Source organism: Ictidomys tridecemlineatus, chromosome 2 (assembly GCF_052094955.1).
Source record: "Ictidomys tridecemlineatus isolate mIctTri1 chromosome 2, mIctTri1.hap1, whole genome shotgun sequence".
Lineage (NCBI taxonomy): Eukaryota > Metazoa > Chordata > Mammalia > Rodentia > Sciuridae > Ictidomys > Ictidomys tridecemlineatus.
In genome coordinates, this window is record NC_135478.1 from 73,497,254 (window position 1) to 73,508,292 (window position 11,039).

The 11,039-nt window shown below is 42.2% G+C and overlaps 1 long non-coding RNA gene across 1 annotated transcript; it reads left to right on the plus strand.

Moving 5' to 3' along the window:
- Positions 1-10,378: 10,378 nt before the first annotated feature.
- On the plus strand, positions 10,379-10,982 carry LOC144375164 (uncharacterized). Its single transcript, XR_013434643.1, has 2 exons — positions 10,379-10,748; positions 10,840-10,982. It is a non-coding gene; the product is annotated as an uncharacterized LOC144375164 (long non-coding RNA).
- Positions 10,983-11,039: the final 57 nt, after the last annotated feature.

The following is an 11,039-nucleotide window of genomic DNA, read 5'->3' on the forward strand; positions in this document are numbered from 1 at the left end:
AATACACAGGTGCAAGCAATAGATGATCAATGCAGCCTTTGAGGTACAGGCTCAGAGAGCCATTTGCCAAAAATTACAATTCTAGAGGGCTTTACTGAGAAGTGTGCCAGTGACCTGATTAAGGTGGCCACCACAGTTGTTGTCAATCGAGATCCAGAGGCTCAAAGATAGGCAGACCAATAAAGATAAAAAAGGAGGATGGATCTCCTTACAGCTGCCCTCACCACAAATCCAGAGTTCACTCAAAGGAGGTCTCACTAGAATGAGTTCAAATATTTATAAGGAAAAAAAAAAAGCATGACCAGCCTCCAATGGCCCCAGCAGACAAGTACCCACTGCCATGCTCAAAAACTAAGACTTGAACAGAAAAGGAGCGAATGTTTTCCCCCTAGCTTTTGGCCCCAGCCCCACCTTTCAGTTGATTTCCACTTGCTCGGAAGTTGATGATTGACAAATATGGCAAGGGTCCCATAGACACACACAACTGCATCTGATACATGGGACTCAGTACCTCAGGAGGGATCAGCTGCTGCCAGCCCCCAAATGAACCAGGAATATGTTCATGTTAACAGCCAATAGTGGGCCATAGGATGCTCACTCCAAAAGGACATGCCATCCTGGCTCCAAGCCACAGGCTGTGAGCCACCAACAGGAAGGGCCACAGAGGCCCATGTACAGAGGCATAGTGAACAAATACACAAGCGGGGCAGCTACTATATACAATTAGAGTAGGCTCCCACGTGACAAAAGGAGAAAGCCACACAGACAAAGAGCAACACCTAAGTGGAGCACAATGTGGCTGCCACTCTGGGACCTGCACAGGACCACACCACTGCCCTCCAATCTTGGCACAGGGCCAATGGCGAGATTTACATAGGTGCCTTTTACATGAATGATGTCCCAGGTCATCAATCTCTGCTAAGATTTACATTAGATTTAAGAGTTGGAGAATCCCAGCAGCCAAGATTCTGCACTGGGAGATAACAAAAAATTCCCCGCATCTTAAAGGGCCAGACGGTCTATGTATGCCTCCCTTCCCTAAATGACAGTTCCTCCCAGGGGCTTAAGTACACCATCCTTGGCACAGCACTGGACTCTGACTTAAAAGCCCATATCTATCCAGAAAACGGTCAAATACTTTGGTTACCATCCGACTCAGCAACAGATCAGAACAACCACTGGGCCTCAAAAGAAACAGGAGCTCTGCTCAATTCCAGTCCCTTCAACCTGCGATCAGACTAGAGAATTCTCGGGGGCTACTGGGTTCAGCCATATATGGATCCCTAACTTTTCAGTTATGACAAAACTCCTCTATGAAGCCACAAAGGAAGGAAAATGGGATCCTCTAATATGGGGGTCAACTAAGCAAAAGGCCTTTGAGGACATTAAATGAGCCCTCCCAGTACATTTGGACTAGGGCTCCGTGACGTCACAGAAGCTTTTCTTTCTGTATGTCCATGAACAGTCTGGAGTGGTGTAGGAGTTTTGACTCAAGTCCTGGGGACATGGATATCTATTCAAATAGCTGGACTTTCTAGCCCAAGATTGGCCACCTTGTTTCTGGGCCCTTGCAGTCATAGATCTTCTGGTGTTGAAAGCTGACAAACTGGCTATGGGATAAAAATTGGTTTTCAGGGTTCCTCATTCAATTTTGACATAGGAGTACAAAGGACAATATTGGTTGACTAATGACAGTTTGGTCAATACCAGGACATGTTATGTGAAAACCCACATTTCCATGTTGAAGTCATCTGGACTCTAAACCCAGCAACCTTGCTGCCCATTGGACCTGGACAGCCTGATCACAACTGTATTGAAGTCATGGATGAAATGTTCTCCAGCAGAACACAGCTGGCAGACCAGCCCTCAGGGACCCTGATGTGGAGTAGTTCACAGATGGAAGCAGTTTTATAAAAGATGGGTATGTTTTGCTGGATATGCAGTAGTCACTCTGGACTCCACTGTCAGCAGAACCTCTGCCTCAGGGAACTTCAGCACAAAAAGTAAAATTTATTGCTTTGACTTGAGCACCTCAGTTGACAGCAGGTGTCTGTGTGGATATTTACAGAGACTCAAAATATGTGTTTGTTACCCTTCATGTTCATAGGGCCTTATGTAAGGAAAAGGGGCTAATTAACTCAGGAGAAAAAAAAAGGGGGGCATGATGGATGGACAAGAAATTCTTAAACTTTTGGATGCATGGTGGGCTCCCAGGAAGGTTGTGATTATATATTGCCAAGGTCATTGAAAGGGAAACACTGTGTTTTCTCAGGGCAACTGGAGAGCTGACAGACAGGCCAGGTTAGTTGTCCGCAAGAAATGGGAAGAAAATCCAGTCCCAGTTTTAAATATTGCACTTCTGCCTGGCAGACTATTTAACAGAATGGAAGCCAACATACTCCCAACATAAAAGTAAATGATTTAAGACTATAAAAAGAAATTTTTTAGGTGGATTGTGGAGATTTTCTGATGGCTGGCATAGCCATCCCAGAGACTATAGCCCCAGCCTTTATCAGACAGTTCTGCAGGAAAACATGTTGGACATACAGCACTTGAGACAGTTCTGAGTCAACATTTCTGTGTCCCTCGGCTCACAAGCAACACCTGCATGATCTGAAAACAATGTGAGGTTTGTGCTCACAACAATTCTTGTTAGGGGCCAAAGCTCCCACCAGGAATCCAAACTAAAGGAGGAGCACCTTTTGAAGACTTGGAAGTGAACTTCACTGAACCACCATGCGCATGGGGCTATAAATAACTTTGGTTTTTGTGTGTTACTACTCTGACTGGGTGGAAGCTTTTCCTACCTGCACTAAAAAGGCCAGGGAGATAACCAGGAAGCTTCTCTGGGAAATGATTCCCAGATTTGGTATCCCCAAAACTATTGGTTCAGACAAGGGGCCAGCTTTTGGGAAGAAGTGATATGATTACTGACCAAGAGTTTAAATATCAGATGAAAGTTACATACTGCCTATAGGCTGCAGAGTTCTGGTAAAGTTAAAGGGATGAACAGGACTTTAAGGCTCAATTGAGTAAGCTGTGTCAGGAGACTAAATTACATTGTGATGAACTTCTCCCTATTACACTGCTAAAGATTAGATCCATTCCCACCAAGAGAACTATATTCTTTTCTTCTGAGATAATGTACATGAGGCCCCTCTCTTCTTAGGGGACTTCAGGAAGACTTAAGAGAGATAGGAGAATTAACCTGAGATGACAGCTTCAGGCCTTAGGAAAAACTTTACAGGTTTTCAACCAATGTGTTAGAAAAAGATTTCCAGTAAGTTTGACCGCAGATGCACACTCCTTCAAGCCTGGAGATTGAGTCTGGGTCAAAAATGGAATATTTAACCCTTAAACTTCTTTAGGAGGGCCCTTTCCATGTTATTTTATCCAGCCCAACTGCAGTCAAGTTTGCAGAGATAGGTCCCTGGATTCACTACACCAGACTCATGCCTGCAGCTGCGGACTGGGAGTGCTCTCCAGATGCTGCTACACCCTTGAAGCTGACCATCCCAAAGGAAAAGGAGCACCAGAGAAGCTTGAGGATCAGAAGGGCAACAGCCTTGCTCCAGTCACCCCAGACTGGTCTTCGCAGGGCTGAAGCTTGAGGAGACTACAGCCCTGTTTCAGCTACACAGGAGGGACTGGCTGATCAATGCACAGTGAAAGATAAACTTCCCACCAGGACTAATGAATGCTTTCAACCTTTAAGATAGTTGTATTGTAATGCATTGCCACCCCTTGCTTCTAGATATATACATAGTTCTCTGTTTGGTTTTTGCTATGGTTTTGATAACAGTAACTCCTACTGTCTGGACTCTGGGTAACAAAATTTCACTGATACTTTTTTATCTTGCTTATATAAGTTTTCTAGGATTTGTTTGGTGTTATTAGTTTGGCTTTGTTAATTTATGCTGTTTAACCTATGCTAACCAAAATGTTCGTCTATTATTTAGTTTGGTTTCCTTTGATAACCATAAGGGATTCTGCCCTACTCCTATTCCAACCATAAATATCATGTGAACCATATGTCAAGACAATCCACTATAACCAAGAGGTGGTAGAACTTATATTTAGGACCTGTCCTTCAGAGGAATGCAATGGATGGATGACTGTTTGGAAAGACAAAAGAGGTCCATTGGAAAGAAACTTGATTTAGGAGGTCACCAATCTTGGGGTGAAGGTAACTGGCCACCCCAGAGGATTATTGCCACTTATGCTACAGCTACCTGGGCACAAAATGGCAGTTGGAGCTATAGAACTCCTATTTACATGTTAAACAGAATTATTCACTTACAAGCTATACTAAAAATTATTATTAATCAGACTGCCACAGCCTTTGACCTCCTAGCCACACAATAGACCAGATGTGAGTGACTAACTATCAAAATTGCTTGGCATTAGATTACCTACTGGCTGAGGAAAAAGAAATATGTGGAGAGTTCAAAAGCTCAGATTGTTGCATCCAAATGGATGACAATAGACAAACAGTTAAGAATATAGCCAACAACACAAGAGAACTAGCACATGTGCTAGTTCATACCTAGAAGGGCATTAAAATTTGTGTCCCAAACATGCTTTTGGGAGATGGTTTTCAACTCTTGGTAGATTTAAAAGCTTAACTGGTATAGTGGGTATTCTGCTGTTAACCTCTTCATTGCTCCCATGTTTGGCTCCACTGTGCATTAAAACTAATGGGTCCACTATAGAAGTTGCTGTTGAAAGGATGACAAGAACTAAGGTTTTGACATTATATAAGGCTTTAAGCCAAGATAATGGTAATGATGCTCTTAAATTTAAAGGATTAAATTATGGGGAGCATCATTAAAGGGGAGAATTAAAGTGGCACCCCCTTTCTCCACTGAAAACTCTTAACTAGGCCTCTCGAGAAGTCTTCACCCAGATTAAGCAAAAGAGACTCTGTAAAAGAGTTCAATGTAAATAAACTTTCTATTTTCATGTCACCCTATTTATCTGGCCACTGGCTGAGAAGATACCAGCATTCCAGATGCTGGACCCCCCACCCCCTTACTAGTTTTTCACAAACATATCCAGTATAGTACTTTGAAGAAATGTGCAAACAAAGCCTCAGGCCTTAAGCTGAGCTTCAAAGAGATGTCTACATTTTTAAGATAAGTTACAAATGAGCTCCAAGGTAACAGCTGGCAGGGGGAGGAAAGAAAGGGGAGAAGAACTCTCCCCTTCTCAGGTGTTTTCCTTGAAGAGTTAACTTGCCCAAAACAGTGAAAGGAAAAGCTAATTTTATGTGAACATCAGCAGACTGTGAACTTCTGAGCCCCTCCCCTTACATGCTGGGTATAAAACACTGAAACTATCTGAACTCAGGGTTCAGAGTATTGATTGATTACAGCAAAAGCTGTGCCCTTTGAACCTGGCTGCAGCCAAATAAAACTGTTTCCTGCTATCTTAGGTGCCTTACCTCATTTGTCCCTACAACACCATGAGCCAAATAAACTTCTTTCCTTAATAAGGTTACTCAGCCTTAGGTATTGAATTTTAGTGCAATGAAAAATGGATATGTATACCCCAACTCTTGCATTTTTCCCGTGAAGAACAGCTCCAGATGTCACCCACACTCATGAGAAGGTGAACTGATGCCATGAACAATCAAAACTATTTGGAACTGATCATATCAACTAGTCCCTAAGAAATCAGGAACTAAACTGAATCATTTGGAGGGAACAGAGAACTCTCAGTCAGTAGTCCCCAACATGGAAGGCTAAGAGCCCCACTGCTTGCCCAGTGCATTAACTTTGTACACTCTGTGTTTCCAGGGGGCCTCATGTACCCTTGGGGATTGTACCATGGTGTGTGGGTCCTGACTATCATGACTAAAAACTAGTAAGGGTGTGTCCAGCCCCTGGAGTGCTGGTATCTTCCTGGCCACTGGCCAAGTAAAACAGGGCAACATGAAAAATAGGAAGTTTATCTATATTGAATTCTTTTGCAGACACTTTTTTGGACAGTCCCCAAATCAGCCATGATGGAGATTTCTGGAGAAGCCCCGGTAAGACTTTTCTTTGGAGAAAGGGGGTGCCACTACAGTCTCACCTAGCTGAATGAAGTCCTACTGATAGTAATTTTGCTTTAAAGATTCCTTGGCCAAGGGCTAAGAGAGTGAATTGTACAGAAAAAGAGTTAACTTCACAGGCCTAACTACAGTTTCTTGGAATTCCCACTTAGAAAGTTGGCTGTTGGCTAGTGATTAGGAGCTTAGATTTTCACAATTAACATAAAGGAGTGTCTCATTAAGCCTAAATTATTTGTGCAATCCCCTTTAGGGATTCTAGAGTTTCAGTATGTGTCAGGCAGAGGGGTCTACATGACTGGCCCCCCTAGCTAAAACTCTGGGCAAGAAGGCTCTAAAGAAATTCCCAAGTTGGCATCATTTCGAATGTGTTATCACTCTTGTGGCTGGGGAAATTATGCATGTCCTGTGTAACTCCAATGGGAGAGGACTTTGAAACTTTGTGCTTGGTTCTCTGTACTTTGCTCCAGGTGCTATTTTGCTTTTTTGCTGATTTTGCTTGTAGTTGTTTGCTATGGTAAACATACTCATAAGTATGACTATGTGAGTACAAACCACTGTGAGAACAAGTCAGCAGTGTGAAATCATTGAACCCAGAGGTGGTCTTGGAGACCCTCAGGCAGAAAATGGCCTATTTCCAGACACATCCCATCTACAGCTTAGAAGCGTCCTTTGCTCATTACCACGTTGCACTGTTAAACCAGGAACATAGAGTGAATCTTACCAGAACAATGAGGAAAAGTGACACTGGGGTCTCATGTTAGGAAAATAATGTGTGTCACATACAAAGGACAGAGGATAAATCTGTGCCTATTTAGGAAATCAAATATAATGATAAATTAAATATTAATAAACCAAGGTCATACATCACCTTGGTAGAACACTGGGCAGCTACTTAAATTACAAATAAATAGACTATACAGCAATATGGAAAAAGGGCACACAAAATATTGATCAGAATAAGGTATGAAGAAGCTGACATCAAATCAGGCAATGTGTTTCGTTATTTTTACAGATATTTTGAAAATTATGCCTCATGACACATCTGTGAGAGTAGGAATTATCATTTCATTTGACAGCAAGAGATACCAGAATTTAGAGGAGTTAATGATATATTGAAAGTAACACAGATAATGAACAACAGAGTCAAGATTTTAAACACAGCCCAGAGGGGCTGAGTTCCTGTGGATCAAAGTCCTCAGTGAACCCCAGGATAGAATTTACTTTCCAAATAGTGAATTTCCTAATTTTTGCAATCTGGACAGGCTGATAATTTCCCAAACTGGGCTGGGGTTGTGGCTCAGCATTAGAGCATTTGCCTAGCATGGGCAAAGCCCTGGATTCGATCCCCAACACCACATAAAAATAAATAAAGAAAGATATTGTGTTCAACTATAACTAAAAAATAAATACTAAAAAAAAAATTTCGCAACCCATCAAATAATGATTCTGATTCTTCCTCCCCTCGTCCTCCTCTTTCTCCTTTTTCTTCTTCTTCTGCTTAATAGATTTTCCTTCAGTTAATCTTTTTTTAAAAAAAAAAAATCTCGTATATAAACAAGAAGAAATGAAGCTGCATCTTCAACATTTCTCTTGGAACTCTCCTCAGCCAAAAATCCAAGTTCATCATTTCAATTTCTGCCTCCCATACAACTAGAGGACACGATTAAGCTAAGAGTTTTGCTTGTATGTAGGTTCCCCTTCTAAGGAATGATTCCCTTTACTCCAGCATCCAAAAACATGTTCCTCATTTGTTCTGAGCCCTTATATTTTTTGTTTGTTTGTTTTGTTTTTGAAAACAAGGCCAGAGGGCTGGGGTTGTGGCTCAGTGGTAGAGCACTCTCCTAGCATGTGCAAGGCCCTGGGTTCAGTCCTCAGCACCACATAAAAAATAAATAAATTAAATAAAGGTATTGTGTCCAACTAAAATTAAAAAATAAATATTAAAAAAAAAGAAAACAAGGCCAGGGATCCACCCAGGACCTCGTGCATGCTAGGCAAACACTTTTCCTCTGAAATAAACCCCCAGCCCTCAGCTGTGTTTTTAGTGTTCATGTTTCTACCAATAGTCTGCTTATGGTGACTTATTTATGCCCTAGGCAATACAGGCTTTCTCTACTGCTTCTCACTCCTCTGGAACCCTCCCAGGCAGAGGCTGTAACATTCATATTTCTACTAATAGTCTGTACAAGGTAATTTAGGCTTTTTCTATTAAGGGCCTCAAATCTTTTCCAGCCTTTCCCCATCACCCAATTCCATACTTACATACAAGGGTTTGTTGATTTGTTTTTACAGCAGTAGCCCATTTTCTGTTGATAAAATTTGTTACTTCTCTGTAGCTGGCACGATAAATTACCACACACTTGGTGGCCTAAAATAACATGAATTTATAATCCTAACAATTTTAGGGACCAGAAGTCTAATTTATTTCACTGGTGCCAGCAGGGTCACTTGCTTTCCAGAGGCAATAGGGAAGCATTGGTTTTCTGACTTTTTCCAGTTTTTTGAGTTGCATTCCTTGGTTATAGCACTTTCCTCCATTTTCAAAACCAGCGATGTAGCATCTTCAAAACTCTCTCTGCTTCCATCTTCTCCCGTCTTATGTGTCAAATTTCCCTCTGATTCCTTTTTATAAGGACACTTACAGCCTGGCATGGTGGAGCATACATAATCCCAGTGATTCCAGAGGCTGAGGCAGGAGGATAGCAAGTTTGAGGCCTGCCTCAGCAGCTAAGGAAATTTAATGAGACCCTCAAAATTAAAAATAAATAAATAAATAAGTCTGAGAATGTAGCTCAGTGGTAGAGCACCCCAGGATTCAATCCTCAATACTGGAAAAAAAAACACTTGTGATTGAATTTAGGGCTCAATTAGATAATTTAGGATTTCATCTTTATCTCAGTATCCTTAATCACTTCCATAAAGTCTCTTTAGGTGTAAAGGCAATATTCACAGGTTCCAGAGTGTTAGGCTTTGATATGAGGTATCCCCCCAAGCTCCTATGTTAGTGTAGGAATGTTTGGGGATGAAATGATTGGATTGTGAGAACTGCAACCTAATCAGCCTACCTGGGTGTGAATGGTCTGAGCAGTAATTGTAGGCAGGTGGGGAGTGACTGGAGAAGGTGGGTCACTGAGCTGAGCAGCTTCTCCCTGTTCACCAGGCCCTTCAGCCATGGTCTGCCTTGCCCCTGGCCTGAAGCAATGGAACTGGCCCAGATGGACTCAACATCTGAAACCAGAAACCCAAATAATGTTTTCCTCCTCTAAAATTGTTATTGTCAGGTATTTTGATCATATCAACACAAAGCTGACTAACACAGGGTATTAGGATCTGGATATACAGGGAGGAGATGTCCCTCCCTCTGATGTGTTTTGATTTTGTCCCCCACAAAAAATGTGTTTAAAAACTTAATCCCTGATGGAAGAACACTGATAGGTTGGGCCTGATGGGAGGTATTTGGGTTATGAAGACACAACCCTTAAGAATAAATTAATACAAATACTAGAAGAACTTGAAGCTATGACTTCAACTTCTTGCGCTTGCACACACTCTCTTGTTCTCTCTCTCTCTCTCTCTGTCTCTCTCTCTGTCTCTATCTCTCTCTCTCTCTCTCTCTCTCTCTCTTTGACCTTCCACTTTTGTCATAGGATGATACAGCAAGAAGGCCCTTGACAGATGCCTATCCCTAGATCTTCTCAGTCACTGAAACTGTGAACCAATAAATTATTATAAGTTACACAGTTGGTAGCATTTTGTTATAGCTGCACAAGACAGACTAAGACATCTTGCTTACATTAGTTGGGTGCTGTGCCAGCTTCTTCTAGAATCCATGTCTTTCCCTGCTTCACTCTTCAACAATTGTTCATAGCAAAGACATGTAATTGTCACATCACCTTCCCCTGTCGCACACCACTGCCTTTGAATTTAAGGTCTAGATTTTAGCATTCCCTCCCCTTCACCCTTCTCTTCTCTTTCTGGCTTAGCCAAGGCTTTTCCTTCTCCCCAGTCTCTCCAGAGGTGAGGGGACAGCCAGCAGTTGGCCACAAGAGACCACCTCAGGCTGCTGGCTTCAGAGATTTCTGGAGTTTGAGGCCTCAGAACCAAGTTTCAGGGGGCAAGGGGCAGGTGAGTGATGCATAGATATTGATAACCTTGCAATGAAGCCATCTGACACCTGATAAACAGGAGAAAATGTGTATAAGAAGGAAGACAAGGATAAAGCAAGAGGATTTTTAGGTCAAGACTCAAGATTTGTAGTGGGGAAAGAAGGTGAAAGGTTAATAATCTTGAGAACTGTTTGCTAATCATGTTCCCAGAATGTGCTGTCCCCAACTGCCAAACTGCAGAATGTAACTTCCCTCCCTGCCCTCTCCAAGGAAAGTATATAAGCTCTGCTTAAGCTGTTCTCAGGGCTCTTTGCTCTATTCAAGCGAGCTCTGAGCCCCAGCATGCTGGACCCCCAATAAACCCTTTGCTGTTGCATGAGACAGTCTCTTGGTGGTCTCTTCTTCTGATGTTCGCCCGACCTTTACAAAGGCAATAGAGGGGAAGAGGTTGAAGGTAGAGGAATGTTAATGGTTTGAATCTGGAATGTCCCCCAAAGTCTCATTTGTTCAGAATGATTGAGTCATGAGGACTCTAATTTCTTCAGTGGATTAATCAATCCATTGATGGCTAAATGGACTATTGAGAGGTAGGACCTAGTAGAAAGAAATAGCCTATTGGGGGCATGTTCTGGAAGGGTTTCTTTCTGACCCCTACTTCTCTTTCCCTCTTCCTCCTAGGTCTCACAAGCCAAGGAGATTTCCTCCACTACACACTTCCACCATGATGTTCTACTTCACCTCAGGCCCACAACAATGGAATTAACCAACCATGGACTGAAATGTCTGAAACTATGAGCCAACATAAACTTTTCCTCCTCTAAGTTGCTTTTGTTAGGTATTTTGGTCACAGCAACAAAAAGTTGACTAACATAATGTTA